This window comes from Triticum aestivum, chromosome 5B (assembly GCF_018294505.1).
Source record: "Triticum aestivum cultivar Chinese Spring chromosome 5B, IWGSC CS RefSeq v2.1, whole genome shotgun sequence".
Lineage (NCBI taxonomy): Eukaryota > Viridiplantae > Streptophyta > Magnoliopsida > Poales > Poaceae > Triticum > Triticum aestivum.
In genome coordinates this window covers 346986926-347006624 of record NC_057807.1, presented here as the reverse complement: position 1 = coordinate 347006624, position 19699 = coordinate 346986926, and the positions used below count along the sequence as shown (strand labels likewise).

General features: G+C 50.5%; 1 long non-coding RNA gene across 4 annotated transcripts; it reads left to right on the top strand.

Annotated features, from left to right (window-relative positions):
- Positions 1-12348: 12348 nt before the first annotated feature.
- On the top strand, positions 12349-15190 carry LOC123111785 (uncharacterized). Of its 4 annotated transcripts, none has more exons than XR_006454730.1 (4): positions 12349-12632; positions 12937-13088; positions 13217-13323; positions 13447-15190. It is a non-coding gene; the product is annotated as an uncharacterized lncRNA (long non-coding RNA). The 4 variants fall into 4 exon arrangements; XR_006454732.1 differs by having other exon boundaries at positions 13217-14563; positions 14719-15190; XR_006454733.1 differs by having other exon boundaries at positions 12349-12578; positions 13217-15190.
- Positions 15191-19699: the final 4509 nt, after the last annotated feature.

Here is a 19699-nt window from a genome sequence, read left to right as displayed (position 1 = left end):
CGAATACAAAACAAGACCAAGAAGTCGGACCCCTCCCCTGCATGCATCCCGTGCGGCAGGCTTCGGTCTTCCCTTCGAGGCTCCAAGCCCCAACAGAGCTCACCAGCTCCATCCTTGTGATCGAGCTGCCGGAAATCTCCAACAACAAAGAAGATAGGGCGGTCAGACGAGGCGTTCGATTTGACATCAACCCTTGTGCAGTCAAGCTATTGACGGAACAATACGTAGAGGGTTCCCAGGTAGCCGCACGCCTAGCGGAACCCAAGTGTTTCCGAGGTCGGACTCACGAAGACATGCAATGACTATTGTCAAGATAACAGGAGCCTTTCTAGGTTCTCATTCCCGAAGACAAAGGACACCAACTCCAGATGTGTGCGGGGGCTACTAATGGTGCAATACACCGAGAGTACCGGACCACCGAGGAATAAGGCCGCTAGGATGGCATACAAGCCTGTTTATAGCCTGGGCTAGACGCCCCGTGAGGGAGTCCTGGACTAGGGGGTGTTTGGATAGCCGAACTATCATCATTGGCCAGACTCCAAGACTATGAAGATACAAGATTGAAAACTTTGTCCCGTGTCCGGATGGGACTTTCCTTGGCGTGGAAGGCAAGCTTGGCGATACAGATATGTAGATCTCCTACCATTGTAACCGACTCTATGTAACCATAGCCCTCTCTAGTGTCTATATAAACCGGAGGGTTTTAGTCCATAGGATACATAACAATCATACCATAGGGTAGCTTCTAGGGTTTAACCTCCTTGATCTCGTGGTAGATATACTCTTGTACTACCCCTATCATCAATATCAATCAAGCAGGAGTAGGGTTTTACCTCCATCGAGAGGGCCCGAACCTGGGTAAAAACATTGTGTCCCTTGTCTCCTGTTACCATCCGCCTAGACGCATAGTTCGGGACCCCCTACCCGAGATCCGCTGGTTTTGAGACCGACATTGGTGCTTTCATTGAGAGTTCCTCTGTGTCGTCACCTATAGTCCCGATGACTCCTTCGATCATCAACAACAACGCGGTCCAGGGTGAGATTTTTCTCCCCGGACAGATCTTCGTATTCGGCGGCTTCGCACTGCGGGCCAATTCACTTGGCCATCTGGAGCAGATCGAAAGCTACACCCTTGGCCATCAGGTCAGATTTGGAAGTTTGAACTATACGACCAACATCCGCGGAGACTTGATCTGCGACGGATTTGAGCCACAGCCAGGCGTGCCGCACTGTCTCGATGGGCACGATTTAGCTCTGCTGCCGAACAGTGCCCTAGAAGCTGCACAAGAGTCCGCTCCGACCCTTGGTTCGGAGCAGACGGCGCCAATCGAGGACGGTTGGTTGGACACCACCTCGGGAGCTGCTACCTCTACGGCGATGGAGCCGAATACCGACCCTGTCCCTCATGAAGCTCGTGACTCCAAGGTGCCGGACTCCTATCTGGACTCCGAACCTTCCGCACCCCTGCCAATCGAATCCGATTGGGCACCGATCATGGAGTTCACCGCTACGAACATCTTTCAGCACTCACCTTTTGGCGACATCCTGAATTCGCTAAAATGTCTCTCTTTGACAGGAGAGCCTTGGCCGGATTATGGCCAGGACGGTTGGGATGCGGACGACGAAGAAATTCAAAACCCACCCACCACCCACTTCGTAGCCACTGTCGATAACTTAACCGACATGCTAGACTTCGACTCCGAAGACATCGACGGTATGGACGACGATGCCGGAGACGACCAAGAACCAGCGCCTACTGGGCACTGGAAAGCCACCTCGTCATACGACATATACATGGTGGACATCCCAAAGGATGGGAATGGCGATGGAACAGCGGAGGACGACCCCTCCAAAAAGCAGCCTAAGCGCCGGCGTTAGCGGCGCCGCTCCAAATCCCGCCACAGCAAGAATGGAGATTCCGGCACCGGAGATAATAACACCCCGGATAGTGCCGAAGACAACCCCCTCCAGCAAGATTCAGCACAGGAGGACGGAGAGGCCAGCCCTCATAAGAGAGCGGCAGACGAAGAGGTAGAGGACGATAATTACATACCTCCCTCCGGAGACGAGGCAAGCCTCGACGACGACGAATTTGTCGTGCCTGAGGATCCCGTCGAGCAAGAGCATTTCAAACGCAGGCTTATGGCCACAGCAAGCAGCCTCAAGAAAAAGCAGCAACAGCTTAGAGCTGATCAAGATTTGCTAGCCAACAGATGGACTGAAGTCCTCGCAGCCGAAGAGTACAAACTCGAACACCCCTCCAAAAGCTTCCCCAAACGCAAGCTGCTGCCCCGATTAAAGGAGGAAGCATATAAACCTACATCACCAGCGCACAATACGGTCGACCGGCCACCTCGTGGCCGCGACAGAGAGGCCTCTAGGCCCTCCACTAAAGCCGCACCCCAGCATCGCTCGAAAAGTACAAAGCCACGGGAGAATGCGCCGGACTTGCGAGAAATATTGGAGGATAAGGCAAGACAATCAAGATCGATCTACGGATCGCGTGGGCGCCCCACAATACGCGACGACAACCGTCGCGTCGGATGCAGCAATTCCAGCCGGGCCGCACACAGTAGACAAAGCTCGCTTGAGCTACGTCGTGATATAGCCCAATACAGAGGCGCCGCACACCCACTATGCTTCACAGATGAAGTAATGGATCATCAAATCCCAAAAGGGTTCAAACCCGTGAACATTGAATCCTACGATGGCACAACAGACCCCGCGGTCTGGATCGAAGACTATCTCCTTCATATCCACATGGCCCGCGGTGATGATCTTCACGCCATCAAATACCTCCCACTCAAGCTTAAAGGACCAGCCCGGCATTGGCTCAACAGCTTGCTAGCAGAATCAATTGGGTGCTGGGAGGACCTGGAAGCCGCATTCCTTGATAACTTCCAGGGCACATATGTGCGACCACCAGACACCGATGACCTAAGCCACATAATTCAGTAGCCAGACGAGTCGGCCAGACAATTCTGGACTCGATTCTTAACCAAGAAAAATCAAATCGTCGATTGTCCGGATGCAGAGGCCCTTGCAGCCTTCAAACATAATATCCGGGATGAGTGGCTTGCCCGGCACCTAGGACAGGAAAAGCCGAAATCAATGGCAGCCCTCACATCACTCATGACCCGCTTCTGTGTGGGAGAAGACAGCTAGCCCGCAGTAACAACCTAACCAAAAACTCTGGTAGTTCGGATACCAAAGACAGCAGTGGCAGGTCGCGTCGCAATAAGCACAAACACCGCACTAACGGCGATAATACTGAAGATACGGCAGTCAACGCCGGATTCAGAGGCTCTAAACCCGGTCAGCGGAAAAAGCCATTCAAAAGAACTACTCCAGGCACGTCCAATTTGGACCGGATACTCGATCGCTCATGCCAGATACACGGCACCCCCGAAAAGCTAGTTAATGACACCAACAGAGATTGTTGGGTGTTCAAACAGGTAGGCAAGTTAATCGGCGAAGGCAATGACAAGGGGCTACATAGCGACGACGAGGAGGAGACACGGCCGCCGAACAATAGAGGACAGAAGGGATTCCCCCCACAGGTGCGGACGGTGAACATGATATATGTAACCCACATACCCAAAAGGGAGCGGAAGCGTGCGCTCAGGGACGTATACGCGATGGAGCCAGTCGCCCCAAAGTTCAACCCTGGTCCTCTTGCCCAATCACTTTTGATCGAAGGGACCACCCCACCAGTATCCGCCATGACGGATTCGCCGCATTGGTTTTAGACCCAATCGTGGATGGATTTCACCTCACTGGAGTCCTGATGGACGGCGGCAGCAGCCTGAACCTGCTTTATCAGGATACAGTGCGCAAGATGGGCATAGACCCCTCAAGGATTAAACCCACAAAAATGACCTTCAAAGGCGTCATACCAGGTGTAGAGGCCAATTGTACCGGCTCAGTCACACTTGAAGTGGTCTTCGGATCCCCGGATAACTTCCGAAGCGAGGAGTTAATCTTTGACATAGTCCCGTTCCGCAGCGGCTATCATGCACTGCTCGGAAGAACCGCATTTGCAAAGTTCAATGCGGTGCCGCACTATGCATACCTCAAGCTCAAGATGCCAGGCCCTCGAGGAGTTATTACGGTCAACGGAAACACTGAACGATCTCTCCATACGGAGGAGCATACAGCGGCTCTCGCGGCGGAAGTACAGAGCAGCCTCTTAAGGCAATTCTCGAGTCTGGCCGTTAAGCGACCGGACACCGTCAAGCGCGCCCAGAGTAACCTACAACAAGACCACCTGGCACGATCCGAGCACGCGTAGCAATGCGTCCCCAACCCCAGCCCTCGCAACATCGCAAGATCAGTGCCACGCGTACATCATTACGCCCTGGAGATACCATGGCATAGGGGGAGGGGCACGACCACGGCAGGCCCAGAGTGCGGATCAACCACACCAGGGGCTCCCGAATTGGTAATTCTTTTTTCTTTCTTTCCTCTCTTATTCTCAGGACTCCGTTTTCAGAAGCCGTGTCCGGCAATGGATCTACCGAACTAAAGATGCAATAGCCAGGGAAACAGAAAAGCTACGACGAGTATCCAGGTGGTCTCCATTACGAGCATTATGCCGGTTTTACATACCATTCCGCAGCCTACCCCTGGAGGGGGACATGTTAAACAGTCCCACCCCTTGCTTATTGCACTATTTGTATCGTCCTGCACTCATTGCAGTATTTTTGAATAAACAATGCATCTTTTTATCATGGCATTCCCTTTTTATACACATGTTCACTTATGACATGTTGCATCCGTACACTTTTGGTACGGCTAAATACACAAGGGGCTTAAGTTCCCCATATTACGGTGTGATAAGTCCGAACACTTTCACAAGTGTGGCACCCCGAACTTATAGCATTATATGCATCGGCTCCGAATCATGTCTTGGGTCAATAGTTGGGTTTGCCCGGCTCCCATGTTTTGGTACCTTACGTTCCATTATATCGGCTAAGGTAGCGCTGGGAGAACCACTGCGATTGTGCCCCAGTTGAGCTGGGTGAGCACCTCAGTGGAGAAAGCTAAAACTGATCGTCATGATAAGGCGAGAGCCGGTCGCTGTTCAAGAGGTTTTTTCGAGTCCCTAAAGACTTATGCCGCTTAGAGCGAAGAACCGGCTTTGTCCGGCCCAAGCGTGGATAGCGCCCCGAAATCGGCCTTCCGAACACTAGGGGCTTCGCCGAAATTTAAAATTATAGAATTCTATGGCTAAGTGAGAGTGTTCAAGCATTATAAGTCCGGTTGCCTCGTTCGCTGTGTTGAGCGCCTCCCTAGAAGGACCCAAAAATGGGAACAAGAGCGCTCAAGTTTATCCCGAACACCCCAGCACTAGTGGCATGGGGGCTGAAGCCAACGACTTGCCATCTCTCAGATTTGATAAATGGCCGCACAAAAGGTAATATTTTAAATTAACAAAAGTTGCTTTGCGCATATGAACAAAGCTTTCAGCGCACAGGATATCAAAACGCGAGTCTAATCAAAGATTACGTCTTTGGAGCACTCACCCGCAATAATACGGGCACCCTTCAGGACACCCTTATAATACATCTCGGGCATGCGATACTCCTTGCCCGGCGGCGACGCGTCCGTCACAAGCTTCTCGGCGTCCATCCTGCCCCAGTGCACCTTAGCGCGGGCGAGGGCCCGGCGGGCACCTTCAATGCAGGCGGAATGCTTGATGACGTCAACCCATGGACAGGCGTCCACCAGCCGCCGCACCAGACCAAAGTAGCTCCCAGGCATGGCTTCCTAGGGCCATAGCCAAACTATAAGGCCCTTCATGGACTGTTCGGCTGCCTTGTGGAGCTCGACCAGCTGCTTCAGCTGGTCGCTCAGGGGCACCGGATGTCCGGCCTCAGCATACTGAGACCAAAACACCTTCTCCGTCGAGCTCCCATCCTCGGCTCTGTAGAATGCGGCAGCATCGGACACGCTGCGGGGCAGATCTGCGAACGCTCCTGGAGAGCTCCGAATTCGGGTAAGTAACAGGTAATTCACTTTTACATGCTTGCTTTGCATGAAGAATGCCTTACCCACCGCTATCTTCTTCACCGCCTCGATTTCCTGGAGGGCCTTTTGGGCTTCGGCCTTAGTGGCTTTGGCACTCTCAAGAGCGGACGCAAGCTCGAACTCTCGAGTCTTCGAGTCACGCTCCAAATCCTCGTGTTTTTCTACGAGAGCCTGGAGCTCTTGCTGAACCTCCGCCACCCGCGCCTCCTGCTTCTCTCGCTTTGTGCGTTCCGCGGCCGCATTGCGCTCGGCCGCGGACACTGCCTCTTTCAGGGTTGCCACCTCGTTTGTGGCCCCTGCAGTCCCCACGTTATTCCTGTCAGTTTTTGCAACCAAATCCTTTTTTATAAGGTACAACTTTAATAAGGTGTTACTTACCTTCCTTGTCCTCGAGCTGCTTCTTCGCACGACCGAGCTCGCTCTCGGACCGCTCGAGGCTCTTCTTTAAGGCATTAACCTCCGCAGTAAGTGCGGCAGAGGTCAGCGGCGCAGCCTGCATTCCCATATTGACATATTTGTGTTAGACTCCTGCGTATATCTTTTTAGATCCTCAGCTCGGCTTTTCTTTCCGAACACCGAACTAAGCATCAGGGGCTACTGTCTATGCGGTACTACTTTACATATCTTAAAAAATCCTTACCTCAAAGCCTGTTAGAAGGCTGCTGCAGGCTTCGGTCAGCCCGCTCTTGGCGGACTGAACTTTCTGAATCACCGCACTCATGACGGTGCGGTGTTCCTCGTCGATGGAAGCGCCGTTGAGTGCTTTCAGCAAGTTATCCGGCGCCTCCGGTTGGACGGAGGTCACCGGTGTCGCCGTCTTGCCCTTCTTACGAAGGGGCCGTCCGCCGGACTCCGGAACCACCAAAGATTCCGGCACGGAGTCCGGCCCAAGGTCCGGAAGGTTGCCCCGCGGCACCTCTGGGGTCTCCTCCTCCTGGCCGGTCCCCTTCTGGGTCCCCACCTCAGCGTCGTCAGCATCACGAGGGGAGGAGGCAGTCGGAAGTGAAGCGCTATTCACATCCGACGAACCCAAGGACCCGCTCGATGAAGCGGGGAGATCATCCTTGGGCGGACTACAGGGTTGTATGCGGCATTAGAAGACGCAATGCGACAAAAAGAAAAATTATGAGTTATTCAGGGGTCCGGACACTTACGATCCCGCCAGGGGCTTGGCCCTTGAGGGCCACTTCTCGTTGTCGTCGGCGGTGTTGGTGGAACAGTCCGGGGGAAGGGTCCTTCCCTTCTTGGACCCTTCGGCCTCCCCCGTTGGGGAGGCCTTCCTCTTCTTCTCTCCCCCCGTTGGGGGAGAGGCCTCTTTCTTCTCCTCCTCGTCCTCGTGGGAGGAGTCCGCCTCGGAGTCATCGGACGATGAATCCGATAACACCTGACACCGGGAACTCCTTTGGGTTCCCGTGGCCTTCTTCTTGGCCTTCTTCTCCGGCACCACGTATGGCGTCGGGACCAGCAGCCCTGTCAAACGGGCATCCGCTGGGTCTTCTGGAAGGGGAGCCGGACAGTTAACCTGTCCGGACGTTTTCTGTCAGGCCTGTTAAAGGTATTGGGAGTTTAGATCCCGCATAGAGTCAAACTATGAAAAGCAAGTGTCCCATAAAGGATAACATAGCTTACCTCGCCAGCCGGACGCTGCGAGCTGAATCCGCGATCTTCGGTAGTGGATGCGGGAGCCTCAGCACCCTTGAACAGAACCCTCTAGGCCTCTTCGTACGTAGTGTCGAAGAGCCCGCTCAAAGTCTGGTGCTGTGCCGGATCGAACTCTCACAAGTTGAAGTCCCGCTGTTGGCAGGGGAGAATCCGGCGGATGAGCATGACCTGGATTACGTTGACAAGCTTGAGCTTCTTGTTCACCAGGGTTTGGAGACAGGATTGGAGTCCGGTCAACTCTTCCGAATCGCCCCACGGCAGGCCCTTCTCTTTCCAGGAGGTGAGCCGCGTGGGCATGCCGGATCTGAATTCGGGGGCCGCTACCCATTCAGGGTCACGCGGCTCGGTGATGTAGAACCACCCCGATTGCCACCCTTTGATGGTTTCCGCAAAGGCGCCCTTGAGCCAGGTGACATTGGGCATCTTGCCCACCATGGCGCCTCCGCACTCCGCTTGGCTGCCCTTCACAACCTTCGGCTTGACATTGAAGGTCTTTAGCCATAAGCCGAAGTGGGGCTGGATGCAGAGGAAGGCCTCGCACACGACGATGAATGCCGAGATATTGAGGATAAAATTCGGGGCCAGATCATGGAAATCCAGGCCATAGTAGAACATGAGCCTCCGGACAAAAGGGTGAATTGGGAAGCCCAGTCCATGGAGGAAATGGGGAAGGAATACCACACTCTCATGGGGCCCGGGGGTGGGGACGAGCTGCCCCTTGTCGGGGAGCCGGTGCGCGATATCGCTGGACAAATATCCGGCCTTGCGCAGCTTCTTGATGTGCCCCTCTGTGACGGAGGAGGCCATCCACTTGCCTCCCGCTCCAGACATGGTTGGAGAAGGTTGAGGTGAGATGTGCGGACTTGGGCGCTGGAGCTCGAGTGCGCGGAGATGGATAAGCTAAGGAGGAAGAAGGCGTAGGTGAAAAAGGTGGATCCTTATCCCTTTATATATGGGCGGACGAAACTGCACGCCCCCACCAGCCCGGTAAAACTCGCTTATCTCCCAAGCGCCGCAATCAATGGCACGGTTGGGTTACCCACGTCCGTATTGATGAGAATCCCGGAATAAGGGGACACGATCTCTGCTTCGACAAGACGTGCCAAGGAAACCGCTTCGCTAAACGCGATGAGGTGGAATAATAAAAACGATTTGAGTAAAGGCTTGGCCTTGGTGTGACGTCACGCCACGAAATACGTCAGCAGATTGAACTTATGTGTATATTATTCTCTCTACGGTGGTACGTGGAATTTATTTTGCAGAGCTGGACACTATCCTGGTGTTCACAAATCTTCTATGAATTATTCGGAGGGGGAACCCGCCTTGCAATGCCGAAGACAATATGCGCACCGGACTCGTCGTCATTGAAGCCTGGTTCAGGGGCTACTAAGGGAGTCCTGGACTAGGGGGTGTCCGGATAGCCGAACTATCATCATTGGCCGGACTCCAAGACTATGAAGATACAAGATTGAAGATTTCGTCCCGTGTCCGGATGGGACTTTCCTTGGCGTGGAAGGCAAGCTTGGCGATACAGATATGTAGATCTCCTACCATTGTAACCGACTCTGTGTAACCCTAGCCCTCTCCGGTGTCTATATAAACCGGAGGGTTTTAGTCCATAGGACACATAACAATCATACCATAGGCTAGCTTCTAGGGTTTAGCCTCCTTGATCTCGTGGTAGATCTACTCTTGTACTACCCCTATCATCAATATAAATCAAGCAGGAGTAGGGTTTTACCTCCATCGAGAGGGCCCGAACCTGGGTAAAAACATCGTGTCCCTTGTCTCCTGTTACCATTCGCCTAGACGCACAGTTCGGGACCCCCTACCCGAGATCCGCCGGTTTTGACACCGACACCCTGCTATTGGGCCTCCTCTAGAAGGATATACCATTACATGTACTGCAAGACGTGTATTCTAGTAGAAAACTTGGGCATAAAGCCATGTAAACCGACTTGGGCACATTTAACCCTACCCATTATCCATCTATATAAGGGGAGGTAGGTGCCTCCCAATTTTGCATTCAATCTCCCCATCGAATCTCCAATAGGTCTAACAAATCCAATCTCTCATACGAGACAACCAACACAACACATGTATGATGTAAGATATTACCTCACGACGAGACTCTGAACCTGGGTAAAACTCGCGTCCCGTGTGTACCCCTATCTGATCCTCTATGCACGCTCCGCCCCATGAGGAACCCTATACAGGGATTTGATGGGTTTTCGCTTCGTCAAGCGGGGCGCCTCAAATCGGCCTCAGACGGCCGGGCGGGCAGACTGGTCACTGACCGGTAAAAAAAAGTGACCCACCCGGGCACCTCAAACCGGCCTCAAATGCCCTGATCGTCAGGCGCCCCTCATATCTGGCCCAATGTAGGGCGGATATGGGGTAGCCTAGGCGTGTCCGCCACATGTGTCTGGCCCGACACCGACCCCAGAAATATCGCCTCATACAAACCCAAGACCGCGGTCAGCTCAGTCCAATCCACTCTCTCCATCCCCTCCTATTCCCAATCCACCCCCTCCTTTTTTCAATCCGATACATGGCGGATGGCCGTAGTAGCTCCAGCTCCAGCGACGAAGATAGCGACATTGATGCGGTCGCTCTCCTAATGCATTGTGTCGTTCACGGCTAGATCAGGGCGGCGACACTGCTCATTCGGACGCGCCGCCCCCTTAGCCTGCTGTCGCGGTGCGGGCGATGTTGTCGGACTCTCTCGTCCGGCATGTATTACTAGTGGCAGCGCCGCCTGCTTCGCTCTAGTATAGGTAAGCCGCCCCATCCCTTAGCCACTACCCGAGGGTGTCCATGACCACCGTTGGGTGCTCGTGCCCTCGTCAGCACTGGGACGGTCGAGGACGCCCGAGTTAGAGGCACGGGCCCCACGTCACAAGCGACAACATGCAAGGGAGAGGATGAAGGCGGGCGAGGCGTTGGCGAGGCGCCGGGAAAGCACGAGCACGCCGGTCGATCCTAACCATGCGCTTCTCGCGTCGGTCTTCCCCCGCTCCCTGACAATGGCGGAGTTGGATGCATGGCGGCACCAGCAAAAGAATGTCAAAGCGCTCGGGCTTGTCATCGAGCTTTCAGAGCGCGGGCAACAATGCAGACGACAATGAGGAAGCACGCCGAGGAGCAGGAGCGGTTGCTTCAGAGGCTACCCGAGGTGCAAATGGACCTGTCGGATGATGAGTTGGCCATCAACGGTGGATCCAGCTCCTCCTCCAACGACAACCCTCCGGCGGCCGACGCCTACACCGACGGCCAAAGCAGCACCTCCAACCACGGGAAGGGGCCGGCGACGAAATGGTGATTTGCTCCACCCTTCCCTGTTTAATTTAATTTTTTTCATGCTTTCAAGTACCGTCAAGCCGATGAAAACTATTTATTTTGGTTGTTCGATGATCCTATCTATGAATTATGCCAGATTTATGTATGTTTCTTGCTCATGCGTTGATATATCTCTACTCCTAATGGACGAATTGGTTGAATAGTCCCCCCCCCCCACTTTCAACCGGTTTATTTTCAACCGGTTTTTTTCCATCAAATTACCCCCACCCCCACCCCCACCCACCGAAACGCGCCCAGCGAACCGGGGAGAGATCCGTTGATTTGGCTAAGGTAGGAAAGAATCTATTATTTGTTTGCTAAAGCAAATTGCATTAATGGAAGAGATCCGTTGATTTGGCTAAGGTAGGAAAGAATCTATTATTTGTTTCCTAAAGAAAAATTGCATTAATGAGAGAGATCCATTGATTTGGCTAAGGTAGGAAAGAATCTATTATTTGTTTCCTAAAGCAAATTGCATTAATGGGAGAGATCCGTTGATTTGGCTAAGGTAGGAAAGAATCTATTATTTGTTTGCTAAAGCAAATTGCATTAATGAAAGAGATCCGTTGATTTGGCTAAGGTAGGAAAGAATCTATTATTTGTTTCCTAAAGAAAATTGCATTAATGAGAGAGATCCGTTGATTTGGCTAAGGTAGGAAAGAATCTATTATTTGTTTCCTAAAGCAAATTGCATTAATGGGAGAGATCCGTTGATTTGGCTAAGGTAGGAAAGAATCTATTATTTGTTTCCTAAAGAAAAATTGCATTAATGAGAGAGATCCGGTTATTTGGCTAAGGTAGGAAAGAATCTATTATTTGTTTCCTAAAGCAAATTGCATTAATGGGAGAGATCCGTTGATTTGGCTAAGGTAGGAAAGAATCTATTATTTGTTTGCTAAAGCAAATTGCATTAATAAAAGAGATCCGTTGATTTGGCTAAGGTAGGAAAGAATCTATTATTTGTTTCCTAAAGAAAAATTGCATTAATGAGAGAGATCCGTTGATTTGGCTAAGGAAGGAAAGAATCTATTATTTGTTTCCTAAAGCAAATTGCATTAATGGGAGAGATCCGTTGATTTGGCTAAGGTAGGAAAGAATCTATTATTTGTTTGCTAAAGCAAATTACCTTAATGAAAGAGATCCGTTGATTTGGCTAAGGTAGGAAAGAATCTATTATTTGTTTCCTAAAGAAAATCTCTACTCCTAATGTCTGAGTTGGTAGGATTGTGTTGACAGCTTATTTTCGTCCCACCATTTTGGTCCGGTTTTTTTTCGTCTGGTTTTATTTCGTCCCTCCCCACCCCCACGCACGCTCCTCCAGAAAAAACTCGAGTGACGCCATATGCCCTATCCCTAACCCGCTCTCGTCTCCCTCGGACGCAGCCGGCCGCCGAATCGAATCCCGCCCGCGGGCTCATCTGCCTCGCCATGGCCGATGAACGCGTCGGCTGCGGCCGCGTCCCTCTCCCAACGGCGGCATTGATGGAGGGAGCAGCTGGCGCTGGCCAAGCTGCCGATCGATGGACGCGCCGGGCGTCACTCCTCGGGTCCAGCCCCTCCCTCTCCCTGCATCTCTCCCTGTCTCCTCCACGAGCTGCACGGTGCGCATCCCTCCTCCCCGCATGCTTCTCCTCTCCCTCCCCAAATCGCCATGAATCTCGCGCTGTTGGAGCCCCTCCCCTCCTTCCCCGATCCGCTGTGGATCTTGTGCTGCTAGAGTTGCTCCTCTCCCTTCCCTGGCTGCCATGGATCTCGCAGCCGCCGCCGCCGCATGAAGCCCCACATCCCCAAGCTCGACGGGCTTGGCAGCCGACAACGGGCAAACCCACCACACGTCTCACAATCCCCAAGCCCCTATCTTCTCCTTCCCCCTCACGGCTACACTGATGCGGTCTCCTTTTGTAGGAAGTACGTACATGCATCCTTGTGAGGAAGATTGATCGGGATGGAGAAATCAGGCGACGCGGAACCACACCAAGCTCCAATACTATCGCCTCGTGTGTTGCCTGCTCCACCTCCTTACGGATATGCTGCTTCTTATCATGTCCCAGCCGCTGGTGTCCACACTGTCCCTTGACTCTATCTAAAGCGAGGCAGACCTTGGCTACAAGCCTCGGTCCAGCGCACGAGTGTTCGTCCTGATTCTTCTAACTGACGAAGCTTTTGTCGATCTTACTATTTTCAGGTGCTACCAATCCAAGTGTTCATCCATTCTGGTCTATTTCTTTGGATAATTTATGGAGGTCGTGGTTCTGGTATTTGTATGTATTCACAAATTGTTCACAAGGCCTGGTTAGTATCTTGGACGGCAAAAGCACATCTCTTAGTTCTTTAATATGCAATTACTTAGATTTTATTGTCCTAAATGTATGTATCCTTAATGCCATGGTTTGTTACTTATGGTTGTTGTCAAAGGAGGAAATAATAGGGAGGATTGGAGATGCACCGGGCATGCCATGGCAACGAAACAAAAGCTTATTACTTCAATTCAATTATGCAAGTTGAAGAAGGTACAAACTATTAACTCCGATCTTCTAATGCTTCCTTTCTTTTTTTTAATGTGGTTTGGCTCGACAAACAATATTTTCTTTGTGGCATACTGCACTAGCTCTAATTTGAGTACTTCAATTCAACTTAAAGTAACTTATTTTCTAACACTTAATAATGAGCTCACAGATGATAGAAGCAGAAAAAAAATACTTGGCCAAATATCATTTAACCAGATATTGTACATTGTAGAATCAGTAGTCTATCTCACTTCATTCTTGTTAGAACCTGCATAAGATTTTGTATGTGATGCTTTTGTTTATTCAATCAAGTGAAATAAGGGCTACAACAAGAGATCACCATTAGGTTATCATGAACCAGCAAAATGGGTATAAGAAGCTATATTCAAGAAAAGATATTTTGCTCATTCTTTACCCAGAGCAAATATAAAGTCGCATACGAACATCTGAAACTAAGAACTCAACAAATAGATCAGTATATTCCATGTTAAGTATACAACTCACAAATAGACATTTCCAGTGAGAAAATATTAACTATTTCTAAAATGTCGTGACAAGTTGTTTTTTTTGTAGAATTTTATGCTCTTGCTGTTATCTTAGCCTCACAGGATTGTATATTTTGATGGAATATAGTAAGATTTTCTTATAATCACGAGTTCTTTTATAATTGGATGAGAAGATAACATCTAGCGCATCAATTAAGAATTACCCATATTAATACCTCGAACAGGGATGCATGTATTTGATCTTTCCTGCTGAGATTCAGTGTTTCCTATCGGAGGTCTGAATTTGCATATGTGGGGCCTCTCAGTTAGATTGTAAGTATACTAATCATTCTGTAACTAAGGTTGTGCCATATATCTAGAACTGTAGAATATCTTCCACATATGTTCATTCAGGGACCTTAGAAATTCACTATTGAGGGTTCATTGCCAAGAAGGCAACTCATCTCTTCGGCATTGAATTTATTTGGAGTGTTGCAATTATCGCAATGCTCAGTGACAACTACCAGGGTCATGAAGAAGGTAAGTCATCTCCCATGCATCAAATTTAATTGGAATTGTGCAGCTTCAGATTTGCAGTAATTATGATTAAGCACTCTATCTATATAGTTCAAAACTTAGCTATGTATATCGCAAGGGTAACCAATTAAGTTGGTAAACTTTCATGTATTTTGCAGTCCTAGCTCAACAATGGCTCCGTGAGCTCTAACAGGTGTGGTGGGCTGCCAACGACCTACACATAGTATTGCTTAAATCGGCTGCAATCACTAGATTCTCGTCACTAACTCTGTGAACTGGTAGAAAGTGGTCACGTTGGGAAAGGAGTAAACGGAATGCTACTAAAATAGTGGGCCTTTGGGCAACACCTAAAGCATTGCAATAAGCTTCTGATAAGAATTTCGTACAAGAATAGGTGCTTGTAAATATGTTGAATTGTTCATGGTGGAGTTGTTGTACAGTCTCCCAACAGCAATGATTTACAAGGCTCAAGGGACTATATAAAGGCCAAACACTTGGAATTCAAACAAGCTAGGTCCAAAATGGTAACTTTGAGTTATTATTTATGTTGTTTGGCTGGCTTATTTGATGCCGAAGTTGTATGAGGATACGTGTGTTTTAAAATTTTGCTATTGGATTTCACTTTTTTTCTTTATCTCTGTCAATTCTCCTTTTGAGAGCATAATTACTATAATTTGTCTATGGACCAAAGGGTTCGATCAGGATGTGTCAGATTGGTTTTGGGAAGGCAAGCATACAAGTCGCTCGGCAAAACAAATTTGTTGTGTAGATATTGATGTACTACAGATCCATTCCTGTATTTTACTAATATGCATAGTTGGTTATTAGTACTTGTGATACGTGAGGCGTAATGTAAGGTGAAGTGAAACATGGTGGACATGGCTTCATGACGGCGCTCACGGAGAAGATGTCAGGGGCGGTAGGGGACATGTTATAGAAGATGTTGGTGGAAGTAGCGGTCCCTCGATGCCAACGAGAATGAGGCAAAAATGGGGTTCCTCGGCGCTAGCGAGAAGGAGGCTGATGGGTTCCGTGGCAATATAATGCGGCGGCAATAGCGTATCAAGGTCCATTTCCAGCCGGAGAAGAACTGATGAATGTTATATGTGTGATTCATACATTCGTTGGTTTGAAGTGGATTTCAACTATTTTTAGTCTATTACTAGCTATATCTTTTTCTATACATATAAAATTTGGCATGTATTATGTTTACCGATGCAACCATTAATGTTTCTAATAGCCCGTGGCAACGCATGAGCATTTTACTAGTGTAGGTTAAATTTCATGGGGTGGTACAACCGCGCCGACAAGGTGCTGGGGTGGCTAAGTCTAGAGAGGTAATTGCTCCGAGATTGCCAGTTGTACTGGGGTACGCATGCCACCGAAAACAACTGGGCCACCACTGCTAGGTATCGCACCTAGTACAGAACGGGAACCACCCCGAAGCGGTACTTGGGCGGTACTTGTCGGGTACAACCGCCTCGTAGAGCAATCCTGATGGTGGCCAAGTCGCAAGCAGTACAACTGCCTAGGACCTGGCGGTACAACCACTCCACACCCAGCTAGAGCACTACAACCAGAGGGAATCACCCCTCTGGCATTAGTTGCACCAGAAGTACCATTCGCACCGGTACAAGCAGTCCTGCGAGCGGTACAACTGTCGCAGTACTTCATCTTTGGATAAGACACTCTCTCCTTGAAGAAGAAGGAAACAAGTGGGTGCAATATGAGTGAGTTCGTGCATTGATTCACCCAGTACCTTTCGATGCGGATTCCCTCTTAACAGTACGAATTTCCTACGATGAAAGAAATAAAAGCATCGGAAACTCCGTCTTCAATCTTTTCCGTCCGGAGGGAATGCCTAACCGTCTTGTGCCAAACGAAGTTTACCTGAGTAACTAGGGCACATGATTAGATCGCAAAATGTATTGTTATCATCACCAAAACAGTCGAGGCGGGAAAATGCCCTAACAAAACCCTATAGGGATCTGACGGGTTTCCACTCAGTCAAGCGGGGCGCCTCAAACCGGCCTCAGACGCCCGGGTGGGCAGACTGGTCATTGACCGGTAAAAAATAACTGATCCACCTGGGCGCCTCAAATACCCGGGTCGTCCGGCGCCCCTCATATCTAGCCCAAATGTAGGGCGAATATGGGATAGCCGGGGCGCGTCCACCTTGTCAGCCCGACCCACCACCGATGCCACAAATATTGCCTCATACAAATCCTAGACCTTAGTAAGTTCAGTCCACTCCACTCTCTCCGTCCCCTCCTATTCCCAATTTGTCCCCTCCTCTTTTCAATCCGATCCATGGCGGATGGCCGTAGTAGCTCCAGCTCGGCTGTGAAGATAGCGATTTTGATGCGGTTGCTCTCCGCAATGCATTGTGTCACTCACGGCTAGATCAGGGCAGCGACACAGCTTGCTTGGACACGCCCCCCCCCCCCCCTATCCCGTTGTCGCAGTGCGGGCGGCGTTGTCAGGCCCTCTCGTCAGGCGTGTAGCACGGTGGCAGCGCTGCCTACTCCGCTCCAGTCCAGGTAAGCTGCCCCATCCCTTAGCCACCACCCGAGGGTGTCCACAACCACTATTGTGTACTCGTGCCTTCGCTAGCACAAGGATGGTCGAGGACACCCGAGTCAGAGGTGCAAGCTGCACATCGCGAGCGGCAAGGTGCGAGAGAGAGGATGGAGGCGGGAGAGGCATTGGCGAGGCGCCGGGAAAGCGCGAGCATGCCGACCGATCCCGACCACGCGCTTCTCGCGTCGGTCCTCCGCCGCTCCCTAACAATGGCGCAGTTGGATGCACGGCGGCACCAGCAAAAGAACGCCAAAGCACTCTGGCTTGTCATCGATCTTTCGGAGCGCAGGCAACGACGCAGACCACGATGAGGAAGCACGCCGAGGAGCAGGAGCGCTTGCTTCGGAGGCTACTCAAGGTGCAAATGGACCTGTAGGATGACGAGTTGGACGTCAGCGGTGGATCCAGCTCTTCCTCCAACGACGACCCTCCGGCGGCCGACGCCTACACCGACGGCCAAAGCAGCACCTCCGACCACAAGGGGAAGGGGCCGGCGACGAATTGTTGATTTGCTCCATCCTTCCCGTTTAATTTAGGTTTTTCATGCTTTCAAGTACTGTCCGGCCGATGAGAACTCTTTTTTTTGTTGTCCGATGATCCTATCTATGAATATGCCCGATTTATGTAGGTTTCTTGCTCAGTCGTTGACATATGAAGGTTAAATTTCATGCGTTGCATGTGTTCTATGGTTATGAGGTACCGAATTTGAAATATGCGGATGCGGATGCGGACACACCAAAATGAGGAGTGCCCGGTCAGTGCCTTCGGACGTGTCTGCGGACGTTTGAAGGGTCGGATTTGGTGACCGCGGCCGTAGATGCTCTTAGTGTGGAGAGGGAGTATGCTAGATTATACTCTGCACACACACAAAAAGATAAAAATCTTACACAAAAACCACACTATACAAGCACATTTTGGTTCATGTATTTGTCTTTTTTATATGTGCGGCCTATGAATACATATATTGATGAATATCCAAACACATAAATTCATCCATATATAAAAACTAATGTATTCAATATTTTTACCTGGATCCCGGAGCCAGCCACCAAAGGGCATTTTCGGTGTTCAGCACGCGAACTACGGTTCACGGGTTAAATGACGGAAAAATGGAAAGCAGACCATAGCCTTTCTATTGTTCAGTGAGAAACAGTCGCAGAGAAGGGAAAAGAAGTAAAAGAGGTCTGGGTGAGTGTTAAAGTTAACGCCACATGTATGAATGCCATCCCCCACCAGCTCCATCTTCCTCCAATATACATCACTCTTGCCTTGGGGATTTACTCTCTCCCAACACACCGGACGGAGAGAGGCAGTTCATCTTCTTCATAGCTTAGAATATCCTCTTCTCTCCTGTTCTTTGGATTTGAAATATGAGGAGTGCGGACACACTAAAATGAGGAGTGCCCTGTCAATGCTTTTGGACGTGTCCGCGGACGTTTGAAGAGCCGGATTCGGTGACCGCGGCCGTAGATGCTCTTAGAGCATCTCTAGCAAACACAGTATAAGTGGTCAAACCCTTACAATTTTTGTGTTTTACAGTTTTGGTCGAGAAAAGTGTCCAGAACATGAAGCGTAAAAGCGGTCCAACCTGTAACATTTTTAAGGGCCACCGAAAATGCACACCCGAAACCCTTATGTTTGGAGGTTGGAAGGCCGAACTGAGGGGGCCCCGTATACCGGTCAAACCTCGTCGGAGCAAACACACCGCCGTGGAGTTTGCCGGAATCCGCCCTAAACTCGTTGAAATTCATCACCGCAAACCAGAAAACGCCGCGAGAAGCCACAATCCATCACCGCCGGTTCGAATTGGATGAGCTCGACCTCGTTGTGGCCTCCCATGACCTCAGCCTGGCAGCCGAAATCCTCCCGGCGCGGCAAGCAAAGGGGCACGGCTCGGCCGGTGCGGCTGTCAATAGAGCAAGGCGCGGACGGCAGAGGCGATGGAGCGCGGCCGGCGAGGCTGGGCGCGGCCGGCGTGGTGATGGGGCACGGCCGGCAAGGACGGGGCAGGGCCGACGGGGTTGGGCGCGGCCGGCGTGGCCAGCTGGGGGAAGGGGCGGCAGCGGCCGGATTGGAGGAAGAAGCTCTTTAAACCAGTTTTACAGTTTGTTTCACGTTATGTGTTCTGCCGTAGCTAAAATGAACCCTTAAAATGCATTTTTTTTCCGACCCATATCCTAGTTTTACAGTTTGCGATTTTAAGGGGTTTGCTAGAGATGCTCTAAGTGTGGAGAGGGAGTATGCTAGATTATACTCTGCACACACACAAAAAGATAAAAATCTTACACAAAAACCACACTATACAAGCAAATATTGGTTCATGTATTTGTCTTTTTTATATGTGTGGCGTATGAATACATATATTGATGAATATCCGCAAACTCATAAATATATCCATATATAAAAACTAATGCATTCGATATTTTTACCTGGATCCCGGAGCCCAGCTACCAAAGGGCATTTTCGGTGTGCAGCACGCGAACTACGGCTCACGGGTTAAATGACGGGAAATGGAAAGCAGACCTTAGCCTTTCTATTGTTCAGTGAGAAACAGTTGCA